The following is a 24,026-nucleotide window of genomic DNA, read 5'->3' on the forward strand; positions in this document are numbered from 1 at the left end:
GATTAAAAGTTTTAGGAGTTAGTGCTTAATTATCATTTATGTTTTGTATATAATGCTAATAAAAACAATTTAAATACTGAGGCATAAAGTAGTTTTATAAAAAGCAAAATTTAAAGAAAACTTTTCAGAAAGAAAAATTCTACAACTACCTTATAAGTACTTTATAGAATTAGTGACATAATACTTACTAAATTTAAATTACCTTCAATTTATAGAGTCCCTTTGTTAAGCCACCTTTATACTATCTCGTTTTTCTCTTAACATGAAATTACAGAAAACTTGTTCCAATCTTTTAAAGGCATAAGCTAAGGAGAGAAAAAAAAAAAAAAAAAACTAATCCCTAAGGCCAAGCAAACTTTAACCAAAAAAAAACAACTCACTGCCATTGAGTTGGATCCAACTCATAGCGACCCTTCCTTGGTGATCCTGTTGCATACTAAAATTTGAGAACCACTGTTCTAAACTAGAAGGAGCTCTGGTGGTGCAGTGATTAAAGCATTCGTCTGCTAACCAAAAGGTCAGTGGTTTGAGCTCAACAGTTGTTCCATAGGATAAAGATGTGGCAGTTTGCTCCTGTAAAGATTTTCAGCTTTGGAAACCCTATGAAGCATTTCTACTCTGTCCTATGGAATCTGTCCTGGAAGAAGTGTAGCTGGATTGCTCCTTGGAGGTGGGAATGGCCAGACTTCGTCTCATCTGCTTTGGTCATGTTGTCAGAAGAAACCATTCCATGTTTCTTTGACACAGGTTGTAAATGTAAAAGGGAAGGGGAAAAGCCCTGAGCATAGCTGCTAAGAACTGTTAGGAACAAATGTTTTTTCTACTTAAATATTATTATTTTGGCAATTGTGAAGACAGAATACACTAGTACAACATTTTAAAGGGCTGGAAATTCAATATTTAGCCAAAAATAACTTCAATAGTGAAGATGAAGAAAAAACACTTTCATGTAAACAAAAGCTGAAATAATTCATCACCAGTAGATTTTTACATAAGAAATACAGAAAAGAATCAGTTCATCTGACACCAGATGAAAATAAAGGTATACATAAAAGAATGGAAATAATCTGAAATTACAAATACATGATCATATTTAAAATGCTTTTCTTAATTTTTTAAAAGACAATTGACTTTTTCAGGTAAAAGCAGTAATACTGTATCGAAGGGTGACCTAAGTTTATAGATGTAAAATACAAGATAAAAATTGCACAAAACGCATAACCTGTTTTCATACAGTTGATTCTTTTCTTCTCTGTCTCGTACGGTTGCTATGAGTTGGAATCAACTTTATGGCAATGGGTTTAAGGTCCTTATATTTTGTCAGGAACTGAGCTAAAGTGAAGAGAGCTGACTTAAACTCCCAGATTATCAGAGTACCAGTGAATATGAGCCAAAATGGAAGGGTCAAGCCTTTAATTATTGACTATGATAGTGTATGGTGTTGGAGAAGAATGCTAAGAGTATCATGGACTGCTGAAACAACTGACAAATCTATCCTGGAAGAAGTGCAGCTGAATTGCTCCTTGGAGGTTGGAATGGCCAGACTTCGTCTCATCTACTTTGGTCACATTGTCAGAAGAAACCATTCCCTGGAGAAGGATATCATGCCTAGTAAAGTGGAGGGTCAACGAAAAAGGGGAAGGGCCTCAATGAGATGGACTGACACAGTGTCTGAAACGATGGGCTCAGGTATAGCAAGGATTGTGAGGCTGGCACAGGACCAGGCAGTGTTTCGTTCTGCTGTGCATGGGGTCACCATGAGTCAGAGATGACTCAACGGCACCTAACAACAACAAGAATGATAGTTGATAGCAAGGACTAACCTGGAAAAGCTCCAAGTGCCCTATGTTTCATTTTTTTTCCTTATGGACCTATGCTGGGTGAGGATCAGGTGTATCAATGCAAATGTGAGGAGGTATCTCATTACCAAGAAAGTTCCAAACAAAGGCTTCTGTAGTTTTTATGAACCCAGAGCCCAGTGGAGGGAGAGGGAGAAGGACTAGGAGTAGAAAAGTACTAAATGAAATTGCCTTCAAGTTTTCTCCCTCCCCCTTATCCTGTTAAAGAGGCTTCAGCAAAGACACTTGAGGAAGGATACTGCTGATGGCCTTGGATAAAGAAGGCTCCATGAAAGTATCTGGACTAGGATAGCATACATGAGTAAGAGCATGGCTATCCAGGATAGCCTGATCCTTGACTGCAACTCCATCTAGGGACTGCACCAAATCTAGTGTGGGGAGGGCTGTTTTTCCTTGCAAGGACTGCCAGGTAATGCCTTTGTAATTGCTTATATTCAGGCCTAAAAAAATCACACATGTTTTTAACCAGGAGACAGATTCTTCACACTTTAGATGAAGTCATACAACATTAACTCCTCTGGTAACATAGTGCCTAAGGCACTTAACTGCTAATCAGAAGGCTGGCGATTCAAACCCATCAGCCCCTCCTTTTAAGGAAGGTTGGGCAATCTACTTCCATAGTGATACTGCCTCGGAAACCCAAGGAGGGGTCGCTATGAGTCGGGCCCAACTCGACGGCAAACAACAATAATTTATGATTTAAAAATAATAAAATATTGACACTTATGATAACATGGTCTCAAGAACACTTAATGAAAGGCTCAAGACAAATACACATACATATGATATAATTCCATCCATATGAAGTTCAAGAACAGATAGTTTATGTTATAGAAATCAGAATAGTTTTTCCTATGGAGGGGGCTGGTTTTTCATTAAGCAAAGCACAAGGAATTTTCTGTGAGTAAAGAAATGTTCTGTAACTTGATTGGTTTCACAGGCATATAAATTTATCAGACTTATCTAATCGGGCACTTAGTGTCTGTGCATTTCATTGTATGTAGACAATACCTCAATCAATTTAAATAAATATGTCTTATCAGAAAGTTTCTTTCTTCTAGCTTTATTCTCATAATTTTTGGGGTACAATCAATAACTTTGAATATATACTTATATGAATAACTTGATATTTATAATGACCCAACTCTCTTATCATTTATGTCTCCCAAATAAACAATTTTTCATACATGTATGGTCTAATACACAGGTCTACACTGATGGACAGAATCCTTTAATATTTGGAATAGCTACCCTAAATATCTGGAATAGCATTATATTGCTGATGGAAAAACCTCTATTTTTAATAATAAAAAAATAAGGCAAAAGGAAGAGATATAAGAAATAGGAAAATAATCCCCAAAAGATTTAACTGAGAAAAGTAAATGAAAGAAAAGCAATAGAGATAGCTGAAGAAATGAATAAAAGATGATCTGTGAAAAGCATCAGCAAAATATGATGTGTGATTAATGTTTCTAAGTCCCTACTAGCTTGAAATGATTTCTGCCTGTGACTAAATTAAACAATACTACTTGTAACTAGTTCATTAGTGTTCACTTTTTTAAAGGCTGCATTTATTAAACAGAATAAGATTTTATTTTTGTTAAATTGAGTCATACATACAAAATGTGTCCTTAAGCTAAACAGTCTTTTATTTACAAAATTTAATATTTTTAGTTAAATATAACAGAATTTAAATTATGTGTATATCCATTTCATTACAATGGTAACCTAATAAATGCCCATGGCAGAAAATGAACATTTTAGTGATGTGTCCTCACGTATATATTATATGTATTTTTGGTAAAATATTGTGCACATTCATCATTCATATTCAGACTTTGTCTGTTGTCATTAAAAGCCAACTCAATTATCTAGGAGTATATTAATTTATAGTAGTGAGGTGGAGGGAGCAATTCCTCACTGACATTTTATAGCTCGCCCATTTTCTCAAATGAAAAGAAAAAGCTGGGTCTTCACATAGCTGAAGGGGAGAGGAACTGCTCAAGGAGGAAAGGAATCTGCTCACAAGTCACTGGCTTAAGGTGTGTGTGGGCCATTCCAAGCAGACAGGCTGCAAGAACAGACTTGCGAGAGATTAATTAGCTGCCAGAGAAGGAAGGCCCATTCAGAATCCCTTTGCAAGGTGAAAATGGACTAAAGTGATGGAGCATGACAGCACCGCAAGGGATGGAAATGATTTGCACATTTCCATCAAAAACATAAACACTGAAGCCTCATGCAATTTTCTCACTCTTTCCCTGTCTGCTGTTTTCCTATCATTTTGTAGGGAGAAGTGAGTTTACAAGCAATAGCTCTTAACTTCCCTCCTGCTTTTCCTCTATTTCCCCTTCTCTCCAACTCTCTTTCTTTGCTTCCTGAGTTTATTACTCTGGTAACTGAACAATGGATATTTTTCTAAATTTTCAAATTCCTGTAAAACAAAGTTATCTATTCTTCTAGCTCAAATACATTTTCATTTAAACTGTATTTCCATATATATGGTCACTCATATGAAGACACAATTTAAACACATAGTTTTCTTTTCTGAGTCATTTACTTTTAGGGTTCTTATTTTCTTTGGTGTGTTTGTTTGGTTTAACACTATTAGTATCAAAGAAAAACTTGTATCTTTAAAATCTCAGGTGAATACATGGGTCAACACAATGTGGTTAATGGAATTATAGACCATTAATGAGAATGCAGCAATAAGACATTTCAAGGAATGAAGGAAAAACCTCCCTCAAAAAGAGTCATCTTTGTTTTCAAAAGAATAATGGAATGCATTATCTTATTAACTCTTACTAAAACCTTGACTTTATATAGTATTTATATAACAGAGTCAAAATACAATGATAACATTTATTATGGAGGTTATCAGAATAGAAGGCTCTTTATGAAATATTTAAATCTAACAACACAACATGAGCATAAGTGAAACTTATTTAAACTCCCATACTGCAATTCATGACATCCAAGTTCAGTGAGGGATTTCTACCACCCCTGGTTTACTGTAAGCTATTACAACAACCCAATGAAATTTTGTACTTCAGCAAAACAAAGTCCATAAATGATGTCCAAATTCTTACTTCAAAAGTAAGAACCTTATCAAAAGTAAAGCCTTTTCTCCACTTTATATTATCAAAAACAATACAATGACATCATCATGTAATAATTTCTTCCTTTGTGACAATGGAATAAAGTTGAATACGTACTGAGGGGGGTGGGGTGGGATATTTAGTTATTTATAACTAAGTAAAAATTATCATAGAGTCTGCTACAAAACTCTGTGGTGAAATTCATCATACTGTATGTACGCATGGAAATCATGCAATCTGAGCATCTCCGCTAGGAAGGAACCTTAATGGACCACAGTTCCTATACCGGGAAAGCTCTTGGTCAAAACTCTTTACAGTGAACATCCAGGATGAATATTGCCCTAGATGGTCCCAAGACCATTTATCTAAATGTCAGATTGCTGGCAACTCCAAATATCTGGAAAACAGCCACCATATTGGGAATATAAGCAAAAAGTGAGTAAATAATATAATCAGAATAGAGCTAAGAATTTACTCAGATTAACTTGAAGGGTTTTTTTCCTCAGCTTTATTAAATTTTTAATTGAAATGTTTTTGTAAGGTATGGGTTACAGAAAGATTAAGAGATTGAAGTTGTACACACTGATATTAGTGAGAAGCAATGGAAGTTTGGCAATAACTGGGAAACTGACAACAAATAAAATGAAGACCAATATCTAAAGGAAAAGGTAACTTCTTGTTGTTAGGTGCCTTCGAGTCATTTCCGACTCATAGCGACCCCATGCACACAGAACGAAACATCGCCCGATCCCACGCCAACTCCATATCCTTGCTATACTTGAGCCCATTGTCACAGCCACCGTGTCAATCCATCTCGTCGAAGGCCTTCAAAACTTAAGGCAAATTAATTAGGGCAAAAGTAAGTAACTACAAATCCTCTAACAGTTCCTATATTTTAAAACTATAGTTTAACATTTATTGAGTGTTTACTTTCCTAAGCAATTTACATGTTAACTAAGGTAATCTTCACAATGCTGTGAAGTAATTATAATTTCCCTAATTTATAGATAAGGTAACTGAAGTATAGAGAATTTATGTAACTTCCCTAAGATCACATAAGTAATTAGTTAGAGGCAAGATTTTAATTCAAACAGTTGGCCCAACACCATGTACTTTTAACCACTGTATATACTGCCTTCCTTACTGTACAGTAAGATAGTGAAGTCAGTGAGGACCTTGGGTCATCAGCTATTGATGAAATTATACTCTTCAGGCAGAAAAATGTATATTTTATTGAAATTTTCTTTGAAAATGAGTTAATATTTGCAATACTTTAGTGCTTATCAGTTAAACATCCATTATCCAGAAAATTAATTCATGTTAACTCATTTTCCACAGTGCCAGATAAAGCAACTTTGATGGATTAGAAACAATTTGAAACATTTTAAAATTTAGATTAAACAAACATTAGCTGTCTGATACAGTGGTGTGCTGAAGTCAACTTTCACTGTCTGGCATAAGACAGTTGTGCACATCATTGTCTAAATTCAAATTTATTAAAGTTCACAGTTATTGTTAGGTGCTGTTGAGTTGGCTCTGATTTATAGCGACCTTATGTACAACAGAATGAAACACTGCCTGGTTCTGCGCCAGCCTCACAATGCTCGTTATACCTGAGTCCATTGTTGCAACAGTGGTCGTGTTGTCAGAAGGGACCACTCCCTGGAGAAAGATATCATGCTTGGTAAAGTGGAGGGTCAGCAAAAAAAGGGGAAGGCCCTCAACAGATGGACTGACACAGTGGCTGCAAAGATGGGCTCAGGTGTAGCAAGGATTGTGAAGCTGGCACAGAATCTGGCAGTGTTTCATTGTGTTGTATATAGGGTCACTATGAGTTGGAGCTAACTCGATAGCACCTAACAACAACATCATTGCAGTCATTGTGTCAGTCCATCTAGTTAAGGGTCTTCCCCTTTTTTGTTGACTCTCCATTTTACCAAGCACGACATCCTTCTCCAGGGAATGGTCCCTTCTGACAACATGGTCAAAGTAGGTGAAACAAAGTCTGGCCATTCTCGCTTCCAAGGAGTATGCTGGCTACATTTCTTCCAGGACAGATTTGTTAGTTCTGCAGTCCATGGTACTTTCAGTATTCTTTGCCAACACCACAACTCAAAAGCATCAACTCTTCTTCAGTCTTCATTATTCCTTGTCCAGCTTTCACAGGTATATGAGATGATGGAAAATACCATGGCTTGGGTTAGGTTCACCTTAGTCTTTAAAGAGACATCTTTGCTATTCAACACTTTGAAGAGGTCATTTGCAAGCAGGTTTGCCCAGTGCAATATATCATCTGACGTCTGATGTCTTGACTGCTACTTCCGTTGGTATTGATTGTGGAACTAAGTCATATGAAATTTGTGACAACATCAAACTTTTCTCCATTTATCATGACACTGCTTATTGCTCCACTTATGAGGATTTTCATTTTCTTTATGTTGAGATGTAATCCATACTGCAGACTAGTGTCTTTAATCTCCATCAATAAGTGCTTCAAGTGTTCTTCATTTTAAGCAGGCAAAGTTGTGTTGTCTGCCCATCACAGGTTATTAATGAATCTTGCTCCAATCCTAATGCCATGCTATTCTTCATTTAGTCCAATTTATTGGATTATTTGCTCAGCATACAGATTTAATGAGTATGGAAAAAGGATACAACTGGGATGCATTCCTTTCCTGATTTTAAACCATACAGTATCTCCTCGTTCTGTTTTAACAACAGCCTCCTGGTCTATGTACCTCATGAGCACAATTAAGTGTTCTGGAATTCCTAGTCTTCTCAATGTTATCTATAATTTGTGATGATCCACACAACAGAATGCTTTTGTGTAGTCAATAAAATACAAGTAAATATCTTTCTGGTATTCTTTGCTTTCAGCCTATGTCCATTTGACAGGTTCACAGTGGTAGCTTGAAATTGACCAAGGTGGAAGTATATTCACCACTGTTGTTGTCAGGTGCCATCAAGTTGACTCTGACTCATAGCAACCCTATGCATAACAGAGTGTTTCACTGCTAATCATAAGGTTGTCACTGGACAATTCTTTGAGAAGTGAATGGCCCCTTCCTTCTTCTGAGTCTGTCTTAGTCTGGAAACTCCACTGAAACATGTCTACTATGGGTGACCTTGCTGGTATTTGAAATACTGATGGCATAGCCTCTAGCCTCACAGCAACATGCAAACCACCACAATATGACAAACTGACAGACAAGTGACTCTATGTACAACAGAACAAACCACTGCCTGGTCCTGTATGATCCTCACAATCCTTCCTATGCTTAAGCCCATCATTGGACCCACTGTGTCAATCCATTTCCAGGGAATGGAAATGTCCCTTCTGACAACATTACAAAAGTAAGTGAAACAAAGTCTGGTCATTCTTGCTTCTAATGAGCATTTTGGATGCACTTCTTCTAGGATAGATTGTCCATTCTTCCAGCAGTCCATGTTGTTGTTGTTGTTATGTGTTGTTGAGTCAGACCCAACTCATAGCGACCCCTCCTTGGGTTTCCAAGGCAGTATCACTACAGAAGTAGAGTGCCCAACCTTCCTTCCAAGGAGTGGCTGGTGGATTTGAACCACCAGCCTTCTGGTTAACAGTCAAGTGCCTTAGTCACTACACTACCAGCAGTCCATAGTATTTTCAATACTCTTTGCCAATACCATGAACTAAAGGCATCAACTCTTCTTCAATCTTTCTTATTCATTGTCCAGCATTCACATGCACATGGGGTGATTGTAAATACTGTGGTTTGGGTCAGGTGCATCTTAGTCTTCAAAGTAATGTCTTTGCTTCTTAACACTTTAAAGAGGTCTTTTAGTCTTTTGGAACAGATTTGCCCCGTGCAATACTATAGCTGATTTCTTGACTGCTCATTCCATGAGTGTTGATTGCAGATCCAAGTAAAATGAAATCCCTGACAACTTCAGTCTTTTCTCCATTTATTAAGATGTTGTTTATTGATCCAGTTGTAAGAATTTTGGTTTTCTTTATGTTAAGGTATAATCCATACTGAAGACAGCAGTCTTTGATATTCATCAATAAATGCTTCAAATCATCTTCACTTTAAGCAAGCACAATTGCATCATCTGCAAATCACAGGTTGTTAATGAGCCTTCATCCAAACCTGATGTCACATTCTTCTTCAATCACAATGTACATCTTCCCTGATTTAAAACCATGAAGTATCCCTTTCTTCTGTTTGAATGACAGTCTCTTGGTCTAAGTACAAGTTCCTCATGAGTACAATTATGTGTTCTGGAATTCCTATTCTTTACAATATCATCTACAATTTGTTATGATCCACACAGTCGAATGCCTCTCTAGAGTCAATAAAACACAGGTAAACATCTCTCTGGTATTCTTTGCTTTCAGCTAAGATCTATCTGACATCAGCAATGATATCCTTTATTCCACACCCTCTTCTGAATCCAGTTTGCATTTCTGGGAGTTCCCTATCAATACACTACCACAACCATTTTTGAATTATCTTCAGCATGATTTTATTTGCATGTGATATTAATAATACTGTTCAATAATTTTCACATTCTATTGGATCACTTTTCTTTGGAATGGGCACAAATACTGGTCTCTGCCAGTCAGTTGGCCAGGTAGCTGTCTTCCAAATTTCTTGGCATAAATGAATGAGCACTTCCAGCATTTCATCTCTTGGTTGAAACATCTCGGTGGGTATTCCATCAATCCTGGAGCTTTGTGTTTCACCACTTCCTTCCATGAAGCTTAAACTTCTCCCTTCAATATCATTGGTTCTTGAACATGAACTCCTGAAATAGCTGAATATCAACTGATTATTTTTGATATGGTGACTGTATATTCCCTCCTTCTTCTTTTGATGCTTTCTGCATCATTTAATATTTTGCCCATAGAATCAATCTTCCATATTGGAACTTGAGGCATGAATATTTTCTTCAGTTCTTTCAGCTTGAGAAATGCTGAGAATGCTTTTCCCTTTTGGTTTTCTAACTCCAAGTTTTTGTATATTTCATTGTAATACTTTGTCTTCTCGAGTTGCCTTTTGAAATCTTCTGTTCAGCTCTTTTACTTTTACTTCCATTCACTTTAGCTATTCTTCATTCAAGAGCAAGTTTCAGAGTCTCTTCTGGCACTCATTTCCATCTTTTCTTCTTTCCTTGTCTTTTTAATGAATGCTTTCTTCATTATGATCTTTTTGATGTCATCCCATAACTCATCTGGTCTTCGGTCAGTGGTGGTCAGTCCATCAAATCTACTCTTCAGATCATCTCTAAATTCAGATGGGATACAATCAAGATCATATCTTCACTTTCATGGACTTATTTTAATTTTCTTTAGCTTCAACTTGAACTGCATGTGAGCAATTGATTGTCTCTTCCACAGTCAGCTCCTGGCCTTGCTTTGGCTGATGATATTGAGCTTCTCTATTGCCTCAATCTGATTTTTGTGTATTCCATTTGGCAAGGTCCACGTGTATTGCCACTGTTTATGTTGTTGAAAAAAGTATTTACAATTAACAAATTGTTGGTCTTGCAAAATTCTATCATGCAATTTCTGGTGTCATTTCTATCACTGAGGCCATATTTTGAGACAACTGATGATCCTTTGTTTCTAACTTTCACATTCCAATCACCAATAACTATCAATAGATCTTGACTGCATGTTTGGTCAATGTCAGACTGCAGAAGTTGGTAACAATCTTCAATTTGTTCATCTTTGGCTTTAGTCATTGGTGTATACATTTGAATAGCAGTAGTATTAACTGGTCTTCCTGGTAGGCATATGGATATGATCCTATCACTGACAGCATTGTACCTCAGGGCAGATACTGAAATGCTCTTTTTGACAATAAATGCAACTCCATTCCTCTTCAATTTTTCACTCCTGGCATGAACAACCATATGATTGATTCAAGATGGCCTACATCAGTCCATTTAGCTCACTAATACCTTTAGGATATTGACCTTTATGCATTCCATTTCATTTTTGACAACTTCTAATTTTTCTAGTTTCATACTTTGTACATTCCACATCCTAATTATTAATGGATGTTTGCAGCTGTTACTTTTCTTTTAGAGTTGTACCCCATTACCAAATGAATGTCCCAAAAGCTTTACTCCTTCCACATCATTAAGGTTGACTCTACTTTGGGGAGGCAGCTCCTCCCCCTGCCATATTTTGAGTGCCTTACAACCTGAGGGGCTCATCTTCTGGCACTGTATCAGACAATGTTTCATGGCTATTCATAAGGTTTACCAATAGTATATCAGAGTGTTTTATTGCTATTCATGAGGTTTTCAGTGGCCAGTTTTTTCAGAAGTGGCTGGCTCAGTCCTTCTTCCCAGTCTATACTAGTCTGTGAGCTTCACTGAAACCTGTCCTCCATGGGTCACCCTGCTGGTATTTGAAATACTCCTAATATAGCCTCCAGCCTCACAGCAGCACACAAGCCACCACAGTATGACAAACTGACAGACAAGTGGTGGCTTTTTCACTATGGGCTTTGACAAATACCACTAACAAGGCTTTTTATTTTTCTCAAATTGAGTTTACGCCATCACCTCTGATATCTAATATCCTTAGTTTATCCAAACTTATTTTATCTCTCAAATTTATATTAATTACTTAAAGATTTCAAAAAAATTTGCTTATCTTCTGATCACACTTGTCATGTGTTCATTTCAGTTCCCTTTATTTTTTAAATTTTATTTTTTTTAAATCAATTTTATTTAACTTATAAGAGAATGAATGTGAGAGTTGGTGTCAGTGCCTTAGTTCTTAATGATATAACAGAAATTATGTCTTTGGTGTTAGTAGAACTCTTTTTATTTCCTGTCAGAGGCATAGGTTTGTTACTTGCCATCGGTAACTTCCAGGTCCTTTACTATCTACTGCATAATCTAATTTGGTTCAAAATATAATTTTCTCTGGATATTGCTGTAAAAGGCAGAAAGAGCTAGAAATGAACTGTCACATTGCTGAGTTGATCCTCATAGCCTGGGCTTCTGAAAGTTAATAGACCAAATAAAATGGTTACTTATGCTTTAGAACCTGTGTCTTATGGGGTGGAACCATGAAAGCCAATCTTTCATGTGCTTGAACCTCAGATCTGAGTAAAACATAGTGAAAGTACATAAGCTTCAATCATATAATGCAGATTTTTTCTCATGTTCTGTAGTTGTAAGATCAGTTTTTAAAATAATTGTAGCTTCTTTCTATGATTTAAAACCATCACATAGCTATTTAAGATCTTATTTTTCATATATAAAAAATGTTTTATTTTTTGAAAAGCTCTAAAATTAAAAGGAAATTTGATTAGCTTTAAAGCCATTTTTGATCAATCTCATTTAACTCTCAGTTGATCCAAAGATATAACATTAAATATTTTCAGTCCCAAACCACTTCCGAAATATTTTATTCAAACTGTTCTTTACCATATAATATGCTAACAAGTAACCACCTTGATAAATTAGATCTTATGCCTAGTTCTTAGACAGAAACCAGGTATTAGAAGTGGGAAGAGTTCACAATAAAGGAGAAATTCTCCAGTCTCAGCAGGTTGGCTTTAGCAGACAAGGGAGCTCAGCGACTAGAAATGAAGGAAAGCAAGGCTGGGATGCGTGGAAAAAATCCTTAGATTATCTTGGGACTGATGCTGTGTAGTCAAGGTTATTGGAGAAAAGAGCTTTCACCCAGCTGTTTGCTCCTGCTCAGAGCTTTCAATTCAAAGCTCAGTGCTTCTTGAATATAAAATGGTAGAAAGCTGAATGTTCCCATAACTTCTCTCAATTTGTCACATTATCATGGTTATTCCCTTCATACTACCAATTATTAGATGAAAGCAGACTCATTATTTATTTATTTTCATGTACCATCTCACACCTATCAGCCCTATGTAGAATAAAGGGCACCAATCTTATATGTCATGTTCCCCATGACAGTAGCTGACATAATTGCTTTGGACTAGGTTATTGCTGTTGTTGTTGTTGTTAGGTGCCATCGAGTCATCTCCCACTCATAGCGACCCTATGGACAGCAGAACGAAACACTGCCCAGTCCTGTGCCAGCTCCACGATCCCTGCTATACCTGAGCCCATCATTGTAGCCACTGCGTTAATCCATCTTGTTGAGGGCCTTCCCCTCTTTCATTGACCTTCCACTTCACCAAGCATCATATTCTTCTCCAGTGAATCGTCCCTTCTGACAACATGACCAAAGTAGGTGATATGAAGTCTGGCCATTCTCACTTTAATGGAGCATTCCAGCTGCAGTTTTCCAGGATAGATATGTTAGTTCTTTTAGCAGTTCACGGTGCTTTCAGGATTCTTCTCCAACACCACAACCCAAAAGCATCGACTCTTCTTCAGTCTTCCTTATTCATTATTCAGCTCTCACATGCATAAGAGGTGATTGAAAATATCATGCTTTGTGTCAGGTGCACCTTAGTCCTCAAGGAGACATTTTTGCTTTTCAGCACTTGTAAGAGGTCTTCTGCAGCAAATTTGCCCAGTGCTACACGTTGTCTGATATCCTGACAGCCGCTTCCATTGATGTTGATTGTAGAACCAAGTAATACGAAGTCTTTGACAACTTCAATCTTTTCTCCCTTTATCATGATGCTGCTTTTTGGTCCAGTTGTGAGGATTTTTGTTTTCTTTATATTGAAGTGTAATCCATACTGCAGACTGTATTCTTCAATCTTCATCAGTAAGTGCTTCAAGTCATCCTCACTTTCAGCAAGCAAAGTTGTGTCGTCAGTGTATTGCAGGTTGTTAATGATACTTCCTCCAATCCTGATGCCATGTTCTTCTTCAGATAGTCCAGCGTCTTGGATTATTTGCTCAACGTAGAGATTGAATAAGTATAGTGAAAGGATACAATGTTGACACAGTCCCTTCTTGATTTTAAACCATGCAGTATCCCTTTGCTCTGTTCAAATGACTGCGTCCTGGTCTATGTACAGGTTCTTCATGAGTACAATTAAGTGTTCTGGAATTCCCATTCTTCTCAATGTTATTGACAATTTGTAATGATCCACACAATCGAATGAATGCATTTGCACAGTCAATGAAACACAAGTAAACATTTTTCTGGTATTCTTTGCTTTGAGCCAAGATTCATCTGATATCAGCAATGATATCCCTTGTTCCACATCCTCTTCTGAATCCAGCTTGCAATTCCAGAAGTTCTCTGTCAATACACTGATGCAAACATTTTTTACTTATCTTCAGTAAGATTTTACTTATATGCAATATTAATATTGTTTGATAATTTCCACATTCTTTGGGATCACCTTTCTTTGGAATGAGTACAAATATGGATCTCTTCCAGTCAGTTGAAGTAGGTACTCCATAAATATTTATTATCATTGATGAACATGCAAATCTTGATGATCTGTGGAGACAATATTACTTTCCAACATTCAATCCAATATCCTTCCATTTGAACATCATCTGAACATACTGAAGTTATTGGTTAAAAATAAGTTAATGTGGTTTATGTGAATTTCTTTTACCCTAAAACAAGAAGGGTTATTATCAACACAAATGATCCAAGAATTACTTCTTCCAAAAGGAATTGTAGAAACTGGCAGTATTTCAGTTTTCATTTTCTCATCTGAAAGTAGAATTTAGTTCACTTAAATGTTCAACTTTAATTTACAAGCTTTCTCTTAGAGATGAAAACTTCTCAAAAATAGGAGATTGATAAATTCTATGTCACCATCCTTGATGGTATCAAGCTGAAGATCCCATTTCTCTACTGCGTTATTTAAAAATATTGGCGACAATGAGCATTTTTAAAAATGTTTGAATGAGGAAAGTCAATTAATAAGGATTAATAAGGATAATAAAAGGAGATATTTTAAGTCTATTAGGAAACTTTTAGTTCTGCCACAACATAAGTAAACAATGTTCTTTTCAACTTTATTTCTCCAGTTGATGCTATGGTCTGCCTAGAGTGACTTTACACCAGAGAGGGAAATGGGAATTTTTTTTTTTTGGAAGCCTATTTTTCCAATAGCTCCCTTTTTGTGCTATTTATGCCTACCTAACACTTCTATTTCTACTGCATTCAAAAAACAAAGTCTTACAGGAATACTTCACATATACTCATTTCCAGTATCTAAAGCCAAATATTATAGAATTCTCTTCATCTTCTCACTACTCTATCCTTCTTTGTGTCTTATTAATTTCTCCTCTTCTTAACGCTTCTATCAATTCCTCTGCAATGGAGGCATGGGAGAAAGTTGGGAATCATCAGCAGAATAAGATTGAGGTGATGTGAGAATATGAATGGAATAAAATTAAATCTGACTTGAACTCCCTAAATCAGGGTTCATTTATTGAGGACTATTCTCCCTACAAATAAAAAATATTGGGAATAGTAAACAAAATTTAAACACTGTTCATTTTTTCTCCATCAGTCCAACATTCTTGTTTACCCAAAGAATGTCATCTTTCTTTCTAGACCTCATAGTTTTCTACTCACCAAACACAAACATAAAATATGTAAAAACATAAGACAAATGCAGACAGACTGAAAGGGCAACTAGCTAGGGAATAGCATTGGTAGAGAGCTTCCCTATTATTTTACTCTCTCTCATTTTTAATAATGTGTGATTCAATAGTTGAGATATACCTGTGTTTACTCAGTATCTGTTTATTCTAAGTGCAGTGGCTGTTTTAGTCCCCTAGGGCTGTCATAATAAAATATCACAAACTGCTGGCTTATAAAAACAAAATTACTGTCAGGGTGCTGGCCATATTGGATTATTTCTGAGACTCTCAGGGAAAATCTGTTCTAATTTCTCTCACCTGGCTACTGGTAGCTCCAGGTATTCCTTAGCTTATAGGTGCAGTGTCACATAGTATCCTTTCTCTGGCTGTCTCTGTGTATCTTTTTCTCTTTTATAAGGACACTAATATATAAAATTAGTTCCCACCCAATTCCAATACTTCCTCATATGAACCGAACTGATAACATCTTCAAAGATCCTGTTTCGAAACAGAATCACATTTGCATATACAGAGGTTGTTGTTGTTGTTGTTGTTATGCACCATCGAGTCTTCTCCAACTCATAGCGACCCCTCCTTGGGTTTCTGAGGTGGTATCTCTATGGAAGTAGAGTGCCCAACCTTCCTTCTGAGGAGTGGCTGATGGGTTTGAACTGCCAGCCTTCTGGTTAGCAGTCAAGTGCCTTAGGCATGATGCCACCAGAGTTCCCATACAGAGGTTAGAACTTCAAAATATTTTTTGTGGGGATATGGTCCAATCCATAACAGTGACCCAACCTTTTAGATTTTCCAATGGGCCTCATTTTGTATAATTTTATTAATTTCAATATAAATAATAAATCAAATATAATGTCTTAAATGAGATTTAATTGTCATGTCTTCGTGTATAATGTACAAATCAGGTTAAACTTCTGGTCAGATCTTTGCCTCTTGAACTTTGTTTCAAATTGTATTTTTCAATGAATTTCTTTATCACCAGTGTTCCTGGTGATGTCAATGTATGAGGACATTCTTTGGTTGCAGTATAATTTATTAAATTATTAATATATGTTTATTCTGCAAGTGATTTTCCTCTAAACTCTCCTTTTCAGCTGGGAGACAGCTTTTGGGATTCTCCTCCTCTGGAATGTTGAATGGACAGAGAATCGAAACTACTTGAATTCAAAGGTGTTTTTCATCTTTTATAGGAAAAGCAGTGAGTAGATTCTTTTCCTCTTCGAGTGGGAAGGGGTTACAGATGCTTGTCAGGTTCTGTGAGTAGGAAATAATTTAGTACAATTCCATGGCAATGCCCTGATAAGGTGGCCAGATACCAGACAGAAAAGTCTCATGGTACCTGGGAGAGCCTGAAGTTGAGACTCCAGGCTCCTGTTTGCGCAAAGATGCTCATGTCCCATGTGTGACATCAGAGTAATAGAAAACAGAATAAAGCTGGAACATTGAGTATCTCAGCCGTGGGAAGATAACCGATGACCTGGGAATGTACCTAATGAGCAGTGTGGAGTAAGTCCCCAGTTTCTCGGCACAATTCTAGGGAGGGACCTCCCTAAGAATGACTATGGTCATTTCCAGTTAGACTTATAAGACAGAGAATCAAGTCTAAATTGACTTGACTTCTAGAAAATGTTCAATGTAATGTATTAATACAATGTAACATTTCTTGTACACCTGAATTTGTAGGTAGAAGTTCATGTGTGGTGATTGTAAATATACTCATCATATAAATAGAAGAAATTCCACATATGTTGTTCGTGTCAGGAGAGAGAGACGTTAGGAGAAGTAAAATAATATTTTATTTGCTACCATATGGGAGGTTATGATCTCCTCAAACTCTGGATCTACTTTCCCTGACACTCTTATGCTTTCCTTAGGATTCCACAGCCTCTTGCTCTATGGAAATATACCTGACAATAGTTCATGCTGCTCACTAATGCCCCAAATATTTTTTTCCTGCTGATTCTAACACATATTTAAACTTAGTGGGTTCTCTACCTCATAATTTTTAGGTCAGGCTTCAGTGAACAACTCACTAATTTAATAAATCATTATTTATTATTAATAAAATGAGAAGAATGCATGTAAAGACTTCCCTTCAACTAACACCCTGTCTCTCAGGCCTCATGGTTCCATTCCATTAGAGCATATTTTTAATATTTTCCTTTTCAATAAAATAAATTACATATAAAAACCATAATAAAGCCCTGACTTTATTCTTCTTCCAAAAATAGAACACAGATACTTTGGAAACAATGTTACTCCATTGACACTTTAAACAAACAAACAAACAAAATTAACTCTTTTGTTTTCCTAATATTGTAACCGGAGCTCTGGTAGTGTAGTGGCTAAGGCACTCGACTGCTAACCAGAGGCTGGTGGTTCAAACCCACCAGCCTATTCCTGGGAAGGAAGATGGGGCAATATACTTCCGTAGTGATACTGCCTCGGAAACCCAAGGAGGGGTCGCTATGAGTAGGGTCCAACTCAACGGCACATAACAACAGCAACAACACTGTAACTGTAATGAACAGAGCAAAATTCACAATAGAGGGCACATAACAAAAGCAACCATGAATGCCTGAACAAGTCACTCAGACATGTCTCTGAGCCAAAACAGACTAAACTTTTTGTCAGATCTTTGCTGCTGGAAAATTTTTTTAAAATTTTTATTTTAAAAAATTAAAAAAAAATTAAAACTTTGTTTTAAAATTGTATTTTGAAACAGACACAGAAGCTTTAATAGTAATCAGAGTAATTATTTTTCACTTGTTCCTATTTTTCCAAAAATTTAAAAAAAGTTATTTTATCTCTCTGAAATCTCTAATTAATAGGTATATTGCAAGATACATGGTTTCTAACCCAAATCTAATATTTAATCTCTTACCAACTAATAAAACTGGTCATTTTTTTTATCAGAAAGAATTAAATATCAGAGGAAAGATATGACATAGATTTTTAAGGCTTTTAAGAATCTGTTTTCTCATCTCCATTCATTTATTCAATGGCCTCTACTTTTTATATTAAAACTGATGTTCTTTCTTTTGTTGGTCGTTCATTTACTACTCCATTAAAATATGTCATCTGGTTTGTGTTCCTCACCATCATAACCATGATTTATATTAGGATTCTCTGCATATTATTGCCACCACAATGGTTACTCACACCTCCTACCCATAAAATCTCACAAACACTGAACTAATTAACACTTTTAAAGAACACTACCATCTATAAAAATATATTAACGTAGTTTAGAAACCACACACACACACACACACACATTTTTCTTTGTATTTATAACATCATATCACACCAACATCTTACAACTTGTGCCAGAAGTCTTTGCATCACAAATTAATTTGTTAGGAACTGAATGCATTATTGGAAAGTTTGCAAGATTATGCAGGTTATTATAAAGATCTCTCATCACCTTGGTTGTGTTGATAGAATGTCCCATTTTAAAGAGGAGGATCATAAACAGAATGTCATTTTTATCGCCTCATCCACAAAGTGCTTTTTTAACCGTCGTATGTGCTATGTTCAAATTAGGGACAGAACTTTGTAGTGAAAACCCATATATAAATACAGCAAAGTGGCCAGCTTAAGATGTTAAAATGCCAGTTTGTCTTATGAGGTTATAAATATGTCCTATCATGTCTTTACACTTTATGACCTCTATTTTACACCTTGGTAGATTCACATATGACAGATCTATCCAATTACTCATGTCAGGAATTTAAAACTACCAGTATTTTTTTTTTTTTTCCAAAGGCATTTCCTATTATTTTTCCTAGACTGTTTTGGGATTCAGTAATTTTCTTAAATAAAATCTGAATTTTATTTGAGAAAAATTGTTTTCTTATTAAGCATATTATTTTTTAAAAAAACAACACATATTTTAAAAACAGTAGTTTTTGCACTTGGACACTGACATACTTTGTATTTTGCCCAGGGCCTGGGACTGGCCTCAAATTGGGTACAATTCCCAGAAAAGACATTGAGACGGAATACAGAGTGGCTCTAAACCAAACACCAAACTCACTGCCCTGCAGGAGTTTCCGACTCATAGGGACCCCCACTGAGTTTTCGAGGCTGTAAATCTTTATGGAAGTAGATGCCCCCATCTTCCTTCTGTGGAGCAGCTTGTGGGTTTGAACTGCTGACCTTCCAGTTAGCAGTTAAGTGCTTTTCCCACTATGCCACCAGAGCACCTTAGTATGGCTCTAGGGCAGTGCTATTGAAATTTTGCCTTGGGGTATTTGGTTTTGGATATTTATTTTTCTTAAGACCAATCATAATCAGCAAATTATTTATACTTATGCAAATGACACATTCAAACAACCCCTCTTAATATGACTTCAGCTATTCCATTGAATCATGTACCTATGGGAATATCCTTTCCACTGTATGATTAGGCTGTTGACCTTGATGCTTGCTGATCGTAAGAGTGGATTTGAAAAGGCTGACTCATGACAGGCAATCACTTTTGCACAATCTGCATGAATAAAAAGATACACCTTCTTTCCTTTCTGTCCTTTGGGTGTTAGCAGCAGCTGTTACCTGCAGGATGTCATTCTGTGTAAGCTGTCTCTTAGTTTCATGCTGAGAGTACTCTTCTGTTTAAATGAAGCAGTGAAGCAGTGCAGACTCTGCTTGCTTTAAGTCAATATGATCTACTTGTGTTCACGCCTGCCACTTCTTAGCTCATTATCTTGCTGGTAGTTTTGCTTGAAGTGTTTTGCTCATCCTTTGATTATGGTCAGTCTCCTTCAGATAGCCATCTCATTGTTCTCTCATTCAGGGGCCATCCATTTTCATTGCGTGACTGGTCAGCAAGGCTGAAAGCTGATCAAGATGACTTACATGCCTATTAGACATGAGTATTGTAAGACCTAGTGGCACAGTAGTTATAAGCGCTCAGCTGCTAACTGAAAGGTCAGAAGTTAGAATTCACCAGCAGATTCAAGAAAGAAAGATGTAGCAGTCTGCTTCCATAAGATTTACAGCCTTGGAAATCATACGGGGCAGTTCTGCTCAGTCCTTTAGGTTTACTGTGCATCATAATGGACTTTACCACAGTAGGTAATTTTATTATAAGACCAACTTTATATGTTTATTATTTGAATATAGCAACATGTGTATATAACAGAAATATCAGTCAATGAATATGAGTGTGTCAATTATTCCTCAAAATCTTGACTTCAATCTAATTAGTACTGATCAGCTTGATAATATATCTGTTTTAACCTATGTGTACTTGTCTGATGAATTTCTTAATTCCATATGAAGCAATAGCTCATATATACATATATATATATTACACACACACACACACATATTTCCATAAAGTAAAATTAATAAATATAGAAGAAATTTTGAAAATCAATATATTGGCCTAAGTATAATACATTTATTGAGGTTTCTTGAATTACTTTCTTTGGTATTTGTAAAGGGCCAATGGTGGCTCAATGGTTATACACTCAGCTGTAAATGAAAAAGTCAGAGGTTTGAAACCACTACCTACTCCTCAGGAGAAAAGACTTGACAATTGGTTCCCACAGGATTTCAGCCTAGGAAACCCTATTGGGTAGTTCCAATCTGTCGTATAAGGTTGCTATGAGTCAAGATCGACTCAACAGCACACAAGAACATCATTTTGATTCTGAGAGTTATTGAGCATGATTTTGTTTTTTAATTTGGGTAAAATTGTAATATAAAGCAATAAGATGCTTTATTTTCTCTTTTTGGACAATTTAACTTGTAAACTATGACCTTGTTGAATTCCATCCCACAAATTTTGATGTTATGTTGTCATTTTTCTTCAGGTCAGAATATTTTTAATTCTGTGTGATTTTTTTCTTTGGCCATTAAGTTATTTAGAATTTACTGTTTAATTTCCCAAAATTTAGAGGTTTTCCAGTTATCTTTTTGTTATGGATTTCTACTTTAATTCATTTGTTCAAGTAACATTCTGTATGATTTCAATCATCTTAAATTTATTGATCTTGTCTTATAACCCAAGATACAATCTATCTTCATGATGTTCCATGTATATTTATAAAGAATGTATATTCAGTTATTGTTGGATTGAGTGCTTTATAAATATCAATTAGGGAAATTTGGTTGATAGTATTATTCAAGTTTTCTGTGTCTTTATTGATTTTTTTCTTTCTTCTGTCAAGTACTTGGATGACCTTGGTTTATTTAAAGGGGTTGGAACACCAATTTAGGTACCATCTAATTATATATTCATATCTTATAGTCTAATAATTTCAAAACCCTAAGTTTCTAACTCTTTCCTTCCCCTATTTAGTCATCTACTTACTGGTAGTATAAAAATTTATGTACCTAAACTACAGTGTTTCCTAATCATATAATTTTTTTTTTTGCAATCCATTTGAACTGGATATAGTTCCTTTCTTACAACATTTAGTGCAGTCTTCTTTCTGTATGTGTTGTTTTAAGTGTTATTTATTGGAATTTACATCCTTCATGGTTAAAAAGTTTGTATGTCAGTTTTACCATCTTTAGAGTTCAATACAGTGTCTTTATCAGTGTGAAATATCAGCTTAATTGAGAAATGAAATATTACTCACGTGAACAAAACTGGAATTTATCATGATTAGCAATTTAGACTCAGGAAATGGCCAGAGAACTAAAGATAGGAATATGAATAATGCTATATTAGTTTAGGAATGAATGTTTAGGACTAGAAGATTGAAATTGTAAATAATTCATTTTATTTGGATCCACAATCATTGCCCATGGAAGTAGCAGCAATCAAGAAATGAAACAAAGTACTGAACTGAGGTAATACTGCAAAAGACATCTTTAAAGTGTTAAAAATCAAAGATGTCACTTTTAGGACTAACGTGGGCACACCCAGGCAATGGTATTTCTAATAGCCTCATAAGCATGTGAAAAGTGGACATTGAATAAAAAAGACCAATGAAGAATTGATGCCTTTGAATTATAGTGTTGATGAATACTGAATATACAACGGACTGCCAAAAAAATGAACATATCTATCTTAGAAGAAGTACAGCAGAATGTTCTTCAGAAGTAAGGATAGTAAGATTTTGTCTCATATAATTTGGACATGTATCAGGAGGGACCTTTCCTGGAGAAGAAAATTAAGTTTGGTAAGGTAGAGGTCGTGGGAAAGAGAAAGACTGTCAGTGAGATGGACTAACACAGTGGCTGCAATAATGGGCTCAAACAGCAGTGATTGTGAGGATGACACATGATCGGGTGGCATTTCCTTCTGTTGTACATGGTGTCATTTTATGGAGGACTGACTCAACGGCACCCAACGACAACAGGGTAGAAGAGGTAACTAGAAACCCTCTTCATTTAACTAGCATAATTTTAAAAGGCAAATGCTCATATTATGTTCTATTAAAATGTTTGTGATAAACACAGTCCAATTTATTTTTTCACAATTTCACAAATTAGAAAGAAGGCATGGTTTAAAACCTGCTATATCTGCTAAAGAAATGTGAAAACTTGAGTGTTCCTTAATTTGATATCAATATGGAAATAGCTGTTTGGAAGTAAAACTCCCCCCAAATAGTACTGTTTTTAAAGTATTGTAACAAATCATTTTAATTATTTCTTTTGTAAGTTCTCTAGTATTTCACAGATTTAAAATTAAGATATTTTATAAGGTTTTAATTCCAGTCCTTATCTAAAAGATGTTATTGTTGCTGTTGTTAGGTGCCATCAAGTTGGCTCTGATTCACAGTGACCCCATGTGCAACAGCATGAAACACCTGGCTATACTTGAGCCCATCTTGTAGCCACTGTGCCAATTAAAACAATCTAAAACACAGTGTAGGTTTTTCTTTTCTTTTTTTTTTTAAATAATTTTCTTTTAATTATTTATTTATTTTTATTGTGATTTGGGTGAAAATTTACAGAGCAAATACACTTTCCATACAGCAGATCACATACACTTTGTCTCATGACATTGACCACAGTTCACCACAATGCAACAGCTCCCCTCCCACTTCCTCCTGATGGTCACCTCTTCCCTATGTCCATCCCTCCATGCACCCCTGTCCCCTGAGCTGTCTACCCGTGCATAAACAGCCCTTTTTTCTCCCATGATTGTTCTCTCCAAGGAGTGTACTACCTCAGGTAAATGCTCAACTAGTATGCCTGTCTATTGCTTGGTTGGAAGCCACAGGTGTGCGTTCAGTTCCAAACCTGAAGGGCAGCTAGGGGCCATAGTCTCAGTGGTTCCACCAGGCTCCATCGGGCCAGGAAACCTGTTCCTCGCCTTTTTTTTTTTTTCCAAATGATTTTGAGTTTTGTTCCACATTGTTCCCCCTGTCTATCCACCACCTCCTACAAAGATCCTCTTCCAAGTGGTTGACAGTAATAGCCAAGCACAATCTATTTCTTCTGGTCTCATAGTCATATAGACTGTAGATCAGATGGTGTACCAGTCATTAGGACTGATTGTTTCCATAAATTTTTGGTTTTCTTCATTCTTCTTGGCTCTGGACAAGGAGAGACCCATCGTTGCATCTAGATGGCAGCTTGCAAGCTTTTAAGATCTCAGTCA

The 24,026-nt window shown here is 36.1% G+C and overlaps 1 protein-coding gene across 1 annotated transcript in view; it reads right to left on the reverse strand.

Moving 5' to 3' along the window:
* Positions 1-24,026, reverse strand: part of SPAG16 (sperm associated antigen 16) — a 1,240,018-nt gene that overhangs the window by 502,986 nt on the left and 713,006 nt on the right. The gene's annotated exons all lie outside the window — the stretch shown is intronic.

This window comes from Orycteropus afer, unplaced genomic scaffold, assembly GCF_000298275.1.
Source record: "Orycteropus afer afer isolate SDZICR_OR568_19922 unplaced genomic scaffold, OryAfe1.0 scaffold00002, whole genome shotgun sequence".
Taxonomy (NCBI): Eukaryota; Metazoa; Chordata; class Mammalia; order Tubulidentata; family Orycteropodidae; genus Orycteropus; species Orycteropus afer.